We start from the raw sequence: 18,009 nt of genomic DNA on the forward strand, positions 1-18,009 counted from the left end.
GTACCTGTATAAAAATACTTCAACTTAATATTTATACAAAATATTCGATATTTTATTGACCTCGCAACTAGCTTGTTTTGTTGAGATTTTGTAGTAGGTACTTTACGTAAATAAGTAGAAGGAAATCAGAATTTTTGAGATCCTTGACTTAGTGTGAGACTTCACATTCCCCTGTACGTCCTCAAGCGGTAGGGTGGTTGCGAAATGCACAACACCTTTAAGAATAAGAAAAGTATTGCCAGTATTGTAAGTATTTGCCAGTTTTAGAAGATATCACATTTTATATTTTATACACAAATGGCGCTACAACCTCAGATTTCTGTATCTGTTCTGTGATCATTTCTAATAGGCAAATAAGTGATCTACCATCGCACTGTCGATTTTTTGGATTGCATTCTTTTTGCGTTGTGTAGATTAATAAGGCCGCTGGCACTGCTACCCAAAAAGTATATTGGCCTCCGAAATGAGACTCTTCCAGCGCTTCCTGTCCTGTGCTACCTCCAATCAATTGCTGGCTTTCAGTTGCAGCAGGTCCTCTTCGTTGCGATCCAGCGCGCGGTACCTAGGCCGACACCTACGTCAGCCTCCTTCACCGCCCGATCTTGGCCTATGTGCTCATGCGTAGATTTTTAACATTTTATATCTTCTTTTGACTTATTTATCTATATTTTGTAACAAAAATACAAAATGTAAACAAATTATGGCTGCAACAAGGTTAATTTTTTATAATTTCAACTCATGTTAAAAAATCACTCATAAATTACAAGTTTTATTTTTGAATTGACAAAGGGAAGATTGTCGAGAGTCGCAGATGTAACCACGTTACTCTTTTGAAACACGTATGCTAAGTAGGTTACGTAATTATATTTCTGGTAGCGTAAAGTTATACAGTGTATACTCTTTATAACGAATATCAAAGGACCGAGCATTTTCTTTCGTTATAGAGAAGTTTCGTTATAGGGAGCGAAGAGAAAAAAAAAAACTAAATTATTCTAAACACATTTAATACATAACGCTTTTCTTTTACTGGCTATCTTAACAGATTCAAAGTTTGTTTATGACTGATAATACACGATAGGTGACGGTGGTGCGTTTAGCAACTGAGACCAAAATTTCCTACAGGCAACGTAATCTAAGAGTAGTAGCACACGTGTTAATGCAATTAACAGTAACAAAGGCAAGACGGCTGTTTATGACCTCAGGTGTCTTTCTTAGAAATTTCGGCATCTCAAAAGATAAGTTTTGTAAGCTGATTATAAAAACAATTACACTTAAGTATGTTGTTGATGTCTAAATATGAAAATATTTATTCGTTATAGAGAATAGGTGCTCTTTATAGAGTAATTTAATGTATGGGTTTTGTGTTAAATCAAACAAATGTAACTAATTTTTACGTTATAAAGAGTTAACACTTTATGTATGTGCTTTAAAAACTAAGTATGTATTACATAATGTGAAAGTATGTTCGTTATACAATTTACCGTTTTTTACATGTCTACAAACAAATATTGTCCACGTTTAAAGTCGATGATTAGTTTATGGAATATTTTTCCTGTCATCCGATTTCTCAAGAAGCCTAATGTTGCGTGATGACCACCCAAAAACGTTTGGTGGAAAATAATAAAATATTTGATGCGAAAAAAATATATAACCTGTTCTGTCAATCTAAACAAAACTATAAAGTTTAACTTTATAGTTTTGTTTTGATGTTTTGTAGGTGTTTTGGTATCTACTTCATAGTGAATTATTGTCATATAAAACCTCTTATTTTCAAAATTCTACATGATTTATTAAGTAAATAGTCACACACACATAAACACATACGTACGCACTGACACACCAATGAGTATTATATTTTACTAGGGTAAATGGCAATTTTGATATTGATTTTTTATACAATCTGTTGGCTACCTAAATAAAAATAAAAAATAATAAAGTTAAGGTTGTAAAGGAAGGATTCTGTTCCTCCAATATAAAGGGAGGATCCTGGAACAGTCTAACCGCTGACTAGGCCGGTCTGAAGTGCGTGGTTACGATCAAAGATTGTTTATGTATTTTACTAACTACGACTTACGGAGCCTACGTTTTAAAATTCGAGTTATAGAGTTTAAATATGTATTATCAATACTTCAGCGGAAGGGAATGGCAATTTTTTCGACTGAGGATTTCGACTTACGTCCGAACCCAATAATCAATCCTTAATCTCAGATGAAAACAATCTGAGATCAGACCGTGACAGTCGATCGATCTCCTATCTGCATCCCAATAACCAAACTCTACGAAGACGTTCCATTTTACACAGTTTTCACTCATATTTGATAATAATCAATGTAAACCAAATAAAGTAAATAAAACCGTAGAAATGACATTAAAATATACATGTGTATTGTGTATGTTTAATACATAACAAACAGTTTTTTTAATTATTTAAAAAACTGGTGTAAGTTAAAATCTGTTAAAATAATTCATTGTTGAATCGAGCTTTCGTCAACTGTCATTTTCATACAAAGGTCTATCCACAGACACAGATACGACCTCCCATGGATAGCTTATATCTAAGATGGCTATTACAATCCGTGGATTGGTTATTGGCACACTTTTGACAACATTTGGATTAAGATTACTCAGATGGAGACTTATGGATTGAGATAGGTTATTGGGTTCGGGCGTTAACTAAGTTCTAGTTATAAAGATTCCACTGTATAACCTTAACGGAAATAACTTCGTTTCAGGGTATGACGTCATCCTAGTCATTGTAGCCGTTGGTGTCGCTACAGGTTCCTATTTTACACATGTTATAAAATAAATGAAATACGGCCGACCGACCGGATTTGACTCTGTCTAAGCCCCATTATCTATAGCGATAACAAGAAGCTCATTAAAAATATATTCAGCATCAAGTATTCAATAGCTGTAAACATTTTAATACGACATACCTTATTATGTTTTCCCTTAAAAGAAGAACATTTTTCTTTATCCCAGAATACAATAGATTTCGCTCGCGGCGTACAAATTGTATAATAGAAGATTCTATTCCAATTTATTTTGTAACTTGAATATCGAATATTATATTTCCCATGAAAAATTAGTTTTTGTTACCAACGAGTTATATGGGGTTGAATGGTTCTAGCTTCATTCAAGCTTGAAATATCTATGTATTTTTGTTATATATATAATAATAATAAAGCTCGTTTATTTCCATCTTTACACATTGAATTATTATGGAACCACTAGCTGACCCGGCAAACGTTTGTTTGCCATGTATAATATTTCGAAAATTAGGGGTTGGATGTATTTTTGTATGCTGAATCATAAAAAAAATTAGGGGTGGAAACGTCTTATCACTTAAGGGTTTGGAAGATAGATAGTAGCCGATTCTCAGACTTATTTGCATAGAAAATTCATTAGAATCGGTCGAGCCGTTTCCGAGGAGTATGGGAACGAACATTGTGACACAAGAATTTTATATATTAGATTAGAGTTATAGGAACCCCTTCACGGGTATAGGCATCCTCCAGTTTTTTCCAAATATCTCAGTCCAAATTCTTTCTCCATTCGCTTCCAGCTAACGCTTCCAGCTAACGCTTCCATACCTACCTTTTTTTTTTCATTTTTATTATAATCTATTCATAAATTTGAATATTTATAATTCTACTGTACGTGTGTATGTGACTGAAATCCTTTTAAACGGCTGGTCCGATTTGAATGATTTTTTTTGTATTGTTTGGGTGGCCCCCTGGATGGTTTAGATTCACAAAACAGCCCCTACAACCTTTATAGGTCTGAGCCTCAGGTTTCTGTTTCATGATCATTTGTCAATCTAATAGGCATGTAGGTGATCAGCCTCCTGTGCTTGACACACGCCGTTGACTTTTTTGCTCTAAGGCAAGCCGGTTTTCTGACAATGTTTTCCTTCATACATAGAAAGAAAGGCAATTGGTGCCAATTCGGGGATCGAAGCTATCTCAGAGATGAGAAACACGCAGAATCTACCAGGTTAACGCTGCTCGCGACATAATACGTAATGATAGTACGTCAGTTAGTCTTTGGTTTTAGATTCTCACTCCCCTGACATTTCGCAAACCATCAAACAGGCTTACAGATTACTCCAGAAAATAAAATAAATATTGGTATGATATTATAATGTTTATACAATATATTAATTATTTATATCATGGCTGTGAATTTTGTTGCGCTATTAATTGTATATGATGAAGAATTATAAAGTTACTTATAAAAAATGTCTTATATATTTATAGTGCATAAAGCAGTCGTTTGAACTACTGTGCCCTGTCTTAAAAACTTGCCTAATTTTGACATGATTAAAAAACTTCCAAGGCGAGAATTTCTTAGTATGTCTACAAACTCATTCGAACTAATTCCGTGGCTTAATTAAAACTTAACAAGTAAGGGTTTTCATATTATAAAATTCGTAAATTTTATAACTTTTTGTCAGCTTTTTTGACGGGAATCTAAAAAACGGCGAACCGTGTTAGGAATACATTTAAAAAAGTAGATGAGTGAGCAGCGTTGAAAATTATCTTAAGCTAAATCATGTGTATCGCTAAAGTGGCAATGACAATTAAAGCCTATTTCCTTTGACCTTGAGCTCCATTTTTCCCTTTTGATTATATTTAGTAGGTATTATTCTTTTAATGATTATTTGCGTGAAACATTATTAATATTAATTTCATGACATAATCCTATATTTTAATAATGTGATGTATGTAAGTTCTATGGAAATTCCTTTTAAGATGCACGCCATTATGTGTGGCAGAATATGCGAACTTTAGTTTGTACTACCATAACTTGTTTGTACCATATTCTTAAAAAAAAATTTACTAACCGCCAGCCCCACCTTTCTGAGGTTCATGACCTATTTCTGTGTTTGTTTCACTGACAACTTCTCTTTATGGTCAATTTCAAGTAGTGTAGAAATTTTGAATAAAACAAATACTTTGCGAAACCAGCAACCAATACAAATTGTGATTTGACACCACACAACCTTCATGTGTTATCAATAAGACTAAATAGGGCTTGACTTCTTGCTGTCTTTTGGTTGATGAGCTGTAGAGTCCCGGTGACGATGAGCTACTCATCCACGACACTGGAGCATTATCTGGCAGGAAGTAGGCGAGTAGTTTTTGTCTACTGGCCTACTCCCCGGCAGATAAGGGAGCGTTCAAGTATTACGTAACGAATTGGGGGGGGGGGCCCTTTTGTAAAACGTTACGATGCGGGGCGGGGATTGAATTACGCGTTATTTTTAATATTATTTTCGAATTTCCAGTACTTTACACAACATTATAGACCAGTGCAGATAGCCTTTAAAATAAATAAAAAGTGAAAAAAATTACAGTAGGATGAAACCCATTAGAAAAGCAGGGGAATATGATCAAAATGAAAGGAAAAATAAATTACGGTCGATCTGAGGTCGGGAAGGGGCAGACGGGGGGGGAGTTTTAAGGGTAAAAAACGGTTTATCTCGATTTCCGGCAAAACTACAAGTCCTATTGAAGAAAGTTTAATGGCAAAGTTAGAGGTAATAAAAAAATCTAAAACTTTTGTATTCACACATTTTTCACATACTTAACCTCAAAATTTATGTGAAAAATTCAAAAACCCAAGTTTTTGGTTTTTTATTTTTATCTTTATCAAAAATATTTTTTTTTAACGAAATTTGGTGAAAACTTACCTTTCTATGTCCCAAATACACTGTATATACCAGTGCCGATAATTTTTGAAACCTAAAAAAATTACAGTAGGATGAAACCCATTAGAAAAGCAGGGGAATATGATCAAAATGAAAGGAAAAATAAATTACGGTCGATCTGAGGTCGGGAAGGGGAAGGGGGGGTAGTTTTAAGGGTAAAAAACGGTTTATCTCGATTTCCGGTAAAACTAAAAGTCCTATCGAAGAAAACTAAATGGCAAAGTTGTAGGTCATAAAAAGGTCTACAACTTTTGTGTTCACACATTTTTCACATAACCTCAAAATTTATGTGAAAAATTCAAAAAACCAACTTTTTGGTTTTTTATTTCTATCTTTTACAAAAATTTATTTTTTTAAACGAAATTTGGTGAAAACTTACCTTATTATGTCCCAAATATACTGTAATTTATTTGATTAAAAATATTTATTTTTTTCACCTTATTTTGAATTAATATCGAAAAAACACCCTAATTTTCAATCGAAAATTCTGACGTCAAAATTTCAGCTTTTTTCAAAAAGTTGATGTGCTTTCAGTGCGTTGAAATCTCTACTTTTCTATGGTAAAAAAAAATATATATATTACCATAGTAAAGCTTCTCGGAAAATGCAAAAAATCGTATGCAGTAACGCCCAGACCCGTCATCCCCTTCCCTACTTCTCTATGAATCTTCTTTAAATTATAATTAGATGCCTATTTATTACTATTTTAAGATAACTTATATATACCTGAGTGACCTAAAAAATTTTTTTAGCCTTTAGATGGGCTAAAATTTTCGTATTTAGGAAGGGGATGACGGGTCTGGGCGTTACTGCATACGATTTTTTGCATTTTCTGAGAAGATTTACTATGGTAATATATATATATTTTTTTACCATAAGAAAGTAGAGATTTCAACGCACTGAAAGCACATCAACTTTTATAAAAAAGCTGAAATTTTGACGTCAGAATTTTCGATTGAAAATTAGGGTGTTTTTTCGATATTAATTCAAAATAAGGCGAAAAAAGAAATATTTTTAATCAAATAAATTACAGTATATTTGGGACATAATAAGGTAAGTTTTCACCAAATTTCGTTTAAAAAAATAAATTTTTGTAAAAGATAGAAATAAAAAACCAAAAAGTTGGTTTTTTTGAATTTTTCACCTAAATTTTGAGGTTATGTGAAAAATGTGTGAATACAAAAGTTTTAGATCTTTTTATTACCTCCAACTTTGCCATTTAACTTTCTTCGATAGGACTTGTAGTTTTGCCGGAAATCGAGATAAACCGTTTTTTACCCTTAAAACTCCCCCCCCCCCTGCCCTTCCCGACCTCAGATCGACCGTAATTTATTTTTCCTTTCATTTTGATCATATTCCCCTGCTTTTCTAATGGGTTTTATCCTACTGTAATTTTTTTAGGTTTCAAAAATTATCGGCACTGGTCTATTATGGTAACTTTTAGGTATAAAGAGTCACTAGGTGGTTACGAAACGTTTTTCTATACTTAGGTTAACAAAAACACGTTACGGCGTTAAACGCTCCCTAAGAATTCGTAATAAAATTGATTAGTTAGTTATTACGTTACAGTTCTATAAATTCTTGTGCAAATTCAAGTAATTCTATAGAAATGTGTTATTCATGTCTTCACATAATTTAGATTCATATTTCATCTGTATTTGATATTCTTTGTTATAAGAGTTTCGAGAGACAGACTCGGCATTAACATAAAATAATTGTAATATTATCTGCCTAGAGTTCATAGCTTAGAATAGAATACCGAATTGGAAATTGGATTTCACTGAAGAAATGTTTTGGCCTTTAAATATGTATCTAGTACGCATTGGTAGACATTTTTTTTTTTTAATTTTTTTTAGATATTGATTTGTTCTTTAATATTTTTTGTTCTATCAGTTTTCGCAGCGCATGCGATGAAAGATATTTTATAGGCATTTTTTTTAGAGCTTGGGTAACATTATTGTAGTTTCAGTAAGGATCCCTTATTTTTTCTTGCAATTAAAATTAGCCTATATTAATCAGTGATAATGTAGCATTCAAATGGTGAAAGAATTTTTAAAATCTGTCCAGTACTTTTAAAACCAAAATATGTATGTAATCAAAAATAACAAAAACTACTACTATATCGGTCAGGAAGTCGTAACGCGTCTCGTGTTAGTTGCTTCATTTGATTTCATTGAACGTATTTGTTTCGATTTGCGCGGTGTATTAATAGCCAACAACCGATGTACTCCGCCGTGATCGTTCACCGAACGAACACTATTGTGTTACGTATTAAGAAAACAAAGCTATGTAATTTCAGTTGACATGGCGACCACAAAATGCAACTAACAAAACGTGTTCAACCTATTCTTTATTGCCACATTGCTATCACATTTCTAAATACTAATACAATACTGTTTTAATTGTGTGCCTAAACAAATCAAGAACATTTAGTCAGCCTCAATATTACTTGATACCAAATACTGGGTGGCCCAAAAGTACTGACACTAAAGAAAATTTGTTTATTTTTTTATATGACAATAGTTTTCATTCTGTTGTTGAAAATTGTGTAGTGAACAAATGTAAAATACACATACGGTCCAAGTCTATAGGATTAGTAAATAATTTTATGAAATAATGACACAGAGCATACAAAACATGAAATAAAAATATTCATGTCAAGTCAACGTAAATAATATCTTTACCTTTACGCAATGAAATTAATGTTTTTCTCGTACAAAATTTCGTCAAGCCTCGAATCTTGTTTGCTCTACCTGACCTACATTTCAAAGTTGATAATGAAAAGCTTCGTCTTGGTAATATTACACTGTCACTGTGTATGTTATGTAATCACTGAGTACAATATATTACGCACCTTATATTTTCACCCACGGGACACATAATGGTAGACCGGCTCATTAAAGTTGTGAAACTAAAAACAATGAATTGATATTTGAATATGATTTTATATCATGACTAGCTGACCGGGCAAACGTCGTTTTGCCATGTATATCATTTATAATAAAAAACTAGGGGTTGATCGTAGAGGAGTGAAAGTTAGGGGTTGTATGTATTTTTTAATGCATAAAAAATAAAAATTGAAAAAACAGGACTTAACATTTAGAGGGGTGAAAAATAGATGTTGTCCGATTCTCAGACATACCCAATAAGCACACAAAATTTCATGAGAATCGGTCGAGCCGTTTCGGAGGAGTTTAACCACAAACACCGCGACACGAGAATTTTATTTTCGATATTTTATTAGATTGAATATCTTATCATTCACTTATGATATAAAAAAGGAAACCAAATGTATGTTTTGTTTGATAATCGTTTTAATTATTTTGTCACTAGATACACTTACATTATGACGCGATTGTCATGTTTTTATTTATTTATTATTAATGTAGTATTTATTACACAGATAATTTGTAATGTATGATAGCATCAGCTAATTATATTGTAAGATTTCAAAGCAATGTGCACGCTATTGCAATCGTTCACACTTTGATGCATAGCGACATTTCTTTGGCTGGACGAGTTTAATTGCGTGACTGTTTCTAATGGCAGCTTCCTTTTCAAGAATTTCTTTTGAGATACTGATGTCTCATAAATCATCATTCCTTGTGTTAATATTTTTGGACTCTGTCTTGTTTTATAAAAAGTAGCGACTCGTTCCACCTGTACCAAACAGACACATAAATCTAATTTTGGTTCTAAGACTAAAACTGATAAGTTTTAGTTTATATTTGAAATTAATAACTATTTTTTTACCTAATATTTCTCCCCATGTCAACGACCTCATGTAATACCATTTTTAATTCCTAAGTAAAAAATAAGATACCTTAATGAAGTAGCTTCTAAAAATTCATACAGCTTGTAAGAAGATCGCACCCTCGCTAACACTTCAAAAATTCTATGCTTAAATAAAAATTAGCTTTCTTTAATAAAATGTGGACGAGAGCAATTATTCTCATGACTCATTATTTACTTAACTTTCTTGTTAGTTTTTATAAAGTTTTCCAACTTTATATTACCCTGTAGCCTCAAGATAGCAAGCAAAACTTCATTCTTCATTACTTAATTACCAAGCTGTTCCTATACTCAGCTGATGTCAAGGCCCCCAGGGTACCAGGGGATAATAAGTGCGTAAGGAGCGGGGGGGCGGTGTGCTGGCTGCCGAGTGCAGTCGCCTCCCGTGCGTCGTTAACAGCGGTCGACGCGCCGACAATTTGACCGCGCTAATATCAGTGTAGTGACAATTTGTGACTGAAATTTTGTGTTATCTGTGCCGTTGGAAATATTTAATCAAGGCTTATACCATCTGTGGAAAGGTATGTTTATATTTGAATAAATAGAGTGTAAATAAATACCTCCAGTTTTCGGAAGAACTTCCGGAATTGCTTTCATTAAATGCGGTCAAATTACGCTTTATATTAATGCAATTACTACAAGGGTTAAATATTATGAGGTTCGCTATTGATTCACATTTACGCACCCCAAATAAATTTCGCGTAAGAGGGTCCCAGTTTCTCATAAATTGAGAGGGAACTGGCTGGGGTTGATTTTGCCATCTCCGGAAAGTTGATGCACTATATGGTTTGAAAAATTTAAAAGGTCGGTAATAAAACTGGTATCATTAATCAATTACTTCCAGATTTACTCTTGTCAATCTTGCGTCATCTTTAGTTAAGCTCTTAATTATCGAATATTTTTAAGACGCTGCTACACTCATACGAAAATAAGTCACTGTAACCAATTAGCTCATCCATTATTGATAATCCAACACGCAACACTTTCATCGGTAATTTATTTATACAATTACTATAGTTGTAATTAACAGGCATTAATTAATCATTATAAATTCGATACCTATTATGTATGTGCCCGAGGAATTCGCTTACAACTTGAATTTATTTCCTAGAAATTTATAACATAATATTTACCTTATATGGATTGTTCAATATTTATTGCCTTTGAAGTTTCTCTAATAATGTTATTTATATAAAATTTGTTTTAAATATATAATAGAACTAATATAGTAACATATAAACTATCCAAAAAGGTTCCCATTTATAGTAACGGGCTAACATGGTTGGAGGCTGTACAGAAGATGCCAAGATCGTAAGCCTTAATTGCTATCGTAATTTAAACTAATCTTCGTACATACGTTTTTTTCTTAGTTACAATTTTGTTTTATTGTTAAGGGCCCTGTTGATGATATAAATACAATCCGAAATTACATCTTGTAAGACCGATTGCGATAAACGTGTATAAATTGAGCCAACTATGATTTGCGACCGGATGTAATCAAATAGGTTTGTTACCAAAGGTATCATATTTCATATAACATAATATGTATTCGTTCATTATATTATGTTGACATCGTTTTAATATCAATATCTGCAGCGTTCTAACACTAAGAAGACTTTAGATTTTATACCGCACAATTTTTAAAATGGATTTCATGAGATGCAAGTTGCACTTTAGTATTAAGTGAAAAGAGGATTTAAATCTATGCATTGTCGTTCGTTGCACTCACCCGGCCATAGTGGTCAGTAAACGGGTGTGGTTCAGCCATTTTCAAATTTGGAACGTCGAAGCTTTCTGCTTTCATAGATATCTATTCGTATGTAAAAATAAATAAATCAGTAGCGCTACAACCTTTTTCTGTCTGAGCCGCAGATCATGTCAATCTAATAGGCAAGTAGGTGATCAGCCTCCTGTGCTTGACACACGCCGTCGACTGTTTTGGGTCTAATGCAAGCCGGTTTCCTCACGATGTTTTCCTTCACCGTTCTCGCGAATGTTAAATGCGCACCTACGATCTCAGGGATGAGAGTCGCACCCTAAAGCCACTAGGCCAACATTGCACTGATCGTATGTATAAACTTTAATTTTACGCAAGAGTAATGCAAAAACCTTCCTGTTTAAAAGTACAACATGTAAAGACATAAAACTGTAATGAATGCATATTACATCTGTCGAGTCCATAAATTGTCGCACATTTATTCTCATTACCTACTTTATGAGAACCAAGTACATAGCTATAACAGAAGATGCATTCCGTTACTCTCGAGAGGGCTAGTCATTAAGCCGGAGATAAAAATAAACTAAAACGGTTCGCCCATTGAGCCAATATTATAAGCATCGAGGCACTTGGATAAAACTACTTGCGTTTGCAATTTGAAGTTGGCAGTTTTTTCCGAACTCGTAAAACCAAGTAGCGTCTAATAAAATTCTCCGTGGGGTGATGGAGATGAGTTCAAGTTAGGATTATGTCTCTCACTGCTGTCTGTTTGTTAGGGGAATAACTTTGAGTGGCTTGGCTTTAAAACTTCAATAAAATCCCTTCCACATTGCGAATCAAACTTTATGTAGTTTTAAGATTTTCTCTACGATCTATGATATTTGTTAACGAAGGACTGTTGGCCTAGTAGCTTCAAGGACCGACTCTCATTTCTAGGGTCACAAGTTCGATACCCCGGCTGTGCACATTCTGTGTGCTCATTGAACAAACATCGCGAGGAATCCGGCGTTAGGAACAAAAAGTCGATGGTGTGTGTGGCACAGAAAGCTGATTACCTGCTTATCTATTAGAAAACACAAATGATCAACAGATACAGATATCTGAGGCCCAGACCTAAAAGGTTGTAGCGCCATTGGTATAATATATAGCTGCTGTACGAGAAATGTTTGTTTTTCGCGAAAACCTGTATTATTACTTTTTCTATACAAATATTCACGTGTTTTGTAAGATACAGATTGATATTTAGGACCACGCCTAACTTTATTTTACTTAATAAAAAATACTCGTTTTATTATAAAACCGAGGCGTTCCAATTTTGAACAATACACGTTCTATTCTCCCTACGCAACGTATACGCGTACTAAATAAACAAGCTAATAAAGCTACCAATGTGGCATTTCATTCGAACAGTGACATCATTACTCTTTTCCATTATGTCAGATTGAAATAGATTTTGTTCGCACAAACGAGCTTTGTTATAAGAATCTCATATGCGATTTAAATACATTTCGTATCATAATTTTTATTCTAATAACAGGAAACTTTTCTCTCCATTTTTCTGCACCCTGCGCGTCGACGTGTGAAATTGGATTTTACTATAAAACGACATACAATTTTGATAATTTAAAATATTTTAAACATTTAGGTAACATAACGTACTCTTATGAACGTCAATCAAGAAATACATATTAAATGCTTCAAAAGTTACATTTCTGCCAGTTCTCAAATCAAGGGAGTAGAACGGACGAGAAGAACTGGCAAACTCTCCGCCACTCTTTTTAATCGCCAAGTTTTTTGTTTTATACAACGTTTGTAAGGAGTTGAAACCATAACACCATGTTCCACATGACATCTTAAGTAATAATAGATAGAAAAAAAAATAAACAAAGATTTTTCCTCTATCCGCAGTAGGCATGGTGAAATAGGAGCACGCACTTACATTCTCGTGGGAACAACACACATTCCTTTTATGTTTTTGGCAAAGGATAGAGTTGGCTTAATATTCTGTCATTGACTAGATTTTTATATCGTAGGTGTAACCGTTCAATGTTTTGAAAGCGCCATCCGCTTTGATTACTTAACTAATTGAGTACCTCCCCTTTTAAATCGCAATCTCCCTAGAAAGGGAACTACTCAATCCGTTGAAAGTGGTAAAAATAAATCGAATCTTTGGCCAATTCTCATCGTGTCGATCTGACGAGCATGAAATCAATAGTAGAGATCTCCGGGCCTCCCGCGGCCGCTATATTGATTGTTCCCGGTTTAATATTCTATTTTATTCTTGAACAGGTGTTTCTGTTTGGGATCGTGTTGTGGTTGTAAGAAGTTAGCACCAGGACTTGTACGTGGTATTTGTGAACAGTTTTTATAAACTGAACTTTATAAAACTAATTGCGCTCTCTTAACTAGAGTAGTACCTATTGGCTCCTTCTGTCAAATTGTGTTGACGCTGTGATGAAAAGAGACAGATGAGGATTTTTATAAAACTGTCCATAAGTCGTCTTCCATTAGGCTAATTATGCTTGGACCAATAAACTTTTAACGTTTTTACTCACGCGAAAGCACTCGAGTTAGGTAAATTTTCCTAAAAACTATTTAATGCAGATTCAGGCTTATATGTCTGAAGTTCTCAACCATATTGTTGACATTTAATAATTTAAAGCTTCAAACTGTTACTGGAAATGGAAGCGTTTCATCGTTATACTAAAAGAACCAATTAGTTTCAACAACATATCGTTAAGTTATAACTTGCGTCGTTCAACAGAGCTGTATTCTGAATCAACAGAACACAATACATTCGGAATAACAACATAGTACAATATGTAACATTTTATAATAAGTATTCTATATACAATAGCCTATGTTCATTAGGAGAAAGGATTCTAATGGTGAAATACTTTTTTAAATAGGTCATGTAGTTTTGGAGCGTATTCAATGCAAACAAACAAATATTTCCTTTTTATAAAGTGAACTGTGTTGTGAAACAATTCAGCGATGTTTGCTTGGTTAAAAGAATTATAAAATAAAATGTATTTCATGTAATTATAGAGATAAAGAAATTCTACATAAAAGCTTTTAAAGATATCAGAGACAGATTTGTATAAGATAAAAACCGAGGAAAGTGCACTCAGATGTTGTCGAGTTTTGAATGGATCTTAATAGTTATAACTATATTATTATTTTTTTCCAAGAAATCCATGTGCAATGTGCAGGTGACTCTTCCCTGAGGTCATACTTTTGATACCGGGCGGCACCAATGGACTTTCTGTCTATGTAACACTCGCCTCGTACGGTGAAGGAACTTCCTAAAGAACCTTTCATCCTACCATCGTGTGTCAGAAGAAGGCTGACCACCTACTTGCTTTTTTGAAGAAACAAATGATACTGAAACATACGTACGCCCAGACCTAAATGTATGTAGCGCCGCTGTTCTTTTTAATGAATATATGTAGTTGTCTAATTAAGTCACATTCGCACAGCTTCATTAGCGACTCGAAAGGAATAATGTTTAAAATTTATCATTAATTACGAAACATGTACGATACTTCTTCATACACTCTTGTCAATTGTAATGTATCTCTGGAACTTTTCTGTTTAAATATCTGTATCTATGTTTCTCACTATACAAACAAATAATAATTTATTTATATACATTTCGTAGCAGTAATACAGGAATACAGTACAATTAAAATAATTAAATAAAATGGACGGCAACAGGCGGCCTTATCGCTTTCGAGCGATCTCTTCTAGGCAACCAGTGTAAGAAAAAAATTATAATGTGAGCACAAATGCAAAACTATTGAGACTTAAAATTACTTAGACCAAACTAATGGAACATAGCAAAGCAATTAAAACATGTAAACAGTGAAAGGGACAATAATAAAAAAGGGAATGAATTACGATTATTTCAGACCAGTGAGTACGAAAGTTGTGCATAAGAAATGTTTGCACAGTAGAGATTTAAGGAAGATAGTGAAGGATCTAAGCGAATAGGGACAGGAAGTGAATTCCATAGCCTCACAAGAACAGAAGAAGATAAGAAAGGAAGAGTATGAGATGGGATTTCAAGGATATAGTTTTCCGAAAAGCGTATAATTAAATAAATAATACTAACAGTGCCCGATAACGATTTAACAAAAACGAATACTACATATATAATGGGATAACATGTACCAAGAAATAAAAAATCAGAATCTAATCAAACCAAACTTCGACCGACCACTTGGTTTCGCTATTCAATATCGCCATATAAACGAGTGCTCTATTTTATTCGAACTGTTCATTTCGGATCTACGTATCACATATCGGCGGGAGTCAATGGATTTAAAACGAAGAGCCTCTCGAATATTTTCAAATTTTAGCTGGAATTGGGATGCTTGTTGGCCAATTGGTGAATTTATTTATGCGTCCTAAAACAATGTGTATGCCTAAAAAAATGCAAGAAAATATGACATCACAAATTTAACACACATACACATCAATCACATTAGAACATAAGTAATTAAAAAAATATTAAAACTAAAAGTTAATAATATCTAAACCTAAAAAGATATTAAATAAAATAAAAATAACAATAATAATAATAATAATTTTACTCATTTTAATTTTACCAACATAGTTATAAGTATTACTCTATTAACTATATATGGACTTTTTAATGGTGTGAATTAAAGGTTTTTTTTTTAATAATAACCTATACTAAATTAAAACTTAAACCTCATTAAGAGAGTGATAAACAAGGTTACGGTAACTTGGCAGACTGTTGTAAAAGACATATATTTTCATCGATGTTAGTAATAAAGTTTTAAGAGCGAGACAGCCCATTCACTGGACCATTCAAAGTGTTATGAATGTGAATAAATAGTGGAAAGTGGAAGAAATGTTTCTGTCTAATGAGGCTTGCGGGAATTTACTTTTGTTTTTATGTGAATTTTTTTCTTAGCCTCAATATAAAAAACATACGATAATAATATAATAATATACATATGATAATCATTGTCATCATTATCATCTCATGATAATGATGACAATTACGGACCACTGTCTCCTTAATAAACATCCTCCTTGGCGTAACAGACACTCTCTTATTCAAAGGCTGTTTTAGCTCAGAGGAATCAATCATCCTAGAATGCGTGGCTGGGGGGGCTTCCCAACGAGGAGAAATTCTCGCAGCAGTGTGGTCGCTCCGTGAAGCCTGCGCAGTGCCCAGGAAACTTCTGAGCTTCTGGAAGGAGCTAGGCTGGTTCGATTAGCAAGGTCTTTCCGCACAACCGACCAAATGGAAGTCTAAATGCGGAAACTGAGTCCACACTACTCTTTGTTTTTGACAAATTAACCATCTGTAGCCTTTTTATATACTGTACAGTACATTTCCTTCATGTCATTGCAGTATTTATTTCCGCAATGACAAATACGGTAAACGAATCGGTTTTAATATTTATTGAATTATAATTGTAATGGATGTTCTGAAAATGTAGGAAAGACTTCATAAAATGCAAATGTAGAAAAATCTGTACCCATCGCGCCGGTATTTCGAACTCACCAAGCTAATATTTGGCAGTTATGCAAAATGGCTGCCAGCCAGCCACGCCAGCGCCTGCAATAACTGCGAGTAAAGCCTACTTTTATTTATTGTGTAAAAGATTTTATACCGTTGAATGTGCGATGTAAATTTTATATAACCTTAACACTTGTACTCCGCAAAAAGTTTTTAATCGCTCAGACAAATACAGAACAAAGGAAGTTTGGAGTGTGTACACATTACTAGTTTTCCTTTTAACCCCTCTCCTTGTTTAATGATGCTTGTGTCTCGAGGGCTGAAGACAATTAGTCCCGGAAGGGGCCAGATCCGCGTGACCTCTTGATCACGGAACCTTTTTCTAATTGCACAGCGCATAAGTTAAGTACTATGACGCATTGTACAGGATATACGATTTTTAATTTTGGAACCATTTTAAGTGATCTTTGATAGGGTTAGATTTGAAGAATAGGAATAGGAAGGATATACAGTATATATACTGATGCTTAGATCAAAGATTACTACGTTCGATAATTTTTTTCGAGCCTTCTGGCAGTGCGAGTGTCCATGGGCGGCGGCTTCACTTAACATCGTGTGAGCCTCCTGTCACATAAAAAAAAGCCATCGACTTTGGGTTTCAAAATTTTTAATGAAAGAAATATTAAAATCAATTATGTAATATAACCATTTAACCAGTACTGCGGCCAAATAGACGATTGTTTCGCCTACTTGAAAATTTTTAGTTAAGTTATCTGTAAAGTAAAGTATAAGATGTATATCGCAACTCTGTGACGTTTAACCCGCATGTAAGCAATTAGTTTCAAAATACCGACACGATCGCGTGACCACGTAACCCTTTGACCTGCAACTTGCTTATAGTGAAGGTATAAATTAGATTAGTATATCTAACTCGATTAACCCGCTTTAACCATTGATGGCGTAATTAATTTTTAACATTGATCAAATGATAAGGTTGAAGGAACTTTGTATCAATTTCAACAAAACCTTTAAATGAGTTTGAATACATCGCTTTAGACTAAAAGCTGTGGTTTAAATTATTATTGATACTTTATTTATTAACATAGTATTTATGATCTGCAATGATTTGTTTGCAGTGTTTGCCTAGTGGCTTCAGCGTGCTATTCTTATCACTGGACTTTTTTTCCATGTGCGCATAAAATTCGATCGAACAGTGAAGGAAAACATCGTGAGGAAACTTGCGTTAGACACAAAAAGTTGACGGCGTGTGTCAGGCACAGGAGGCTGATC

General features: G+C 33.8%; 1 protein-coding gene across 5 annotated transcripts in view; it reads left to right on the plus strand.

Moving 5' to 3' along the window:
• Positions 1 to 18,009, plus strand: part of LOC125056370 (dystroglycan 1) — a 95,417-nt gene that overhangs the window by 24,729 nt on the left and 52,679 nt on the right. For 3 of the 5 annotated variants that reach the window (XM_047659414.1, XM_047659448.1, XM_047659440.1), the window contains exon 1: positions 9,870 to 10,026. The exons of the other annotated variants lie outside the window; for them this stretch is intronic. The gene's annotated coding sequence lies outside the window, so the exon portion shown is untranslated. Of the gene's footprint in view, positions 1 to 9,869; positions 10,027 to 18,009 lie in introns of those variants that run through there. 5 annotated transcript variants of the gene reach the window in all.

This window comes from Pieris napi, chromosome 2, assembly GCF_905475465.1.
Source record: "Pieris napi chromosome 2, ilPieNapi1.2, whole genome shotgun sequence".
In the NCBI taxonomy this organism is placed as follows: Eukaryota; Metazoa; Arthropoda; class Insecta; order Lepidoptera; family Pieridae; genus Pieris; species Pieris napi.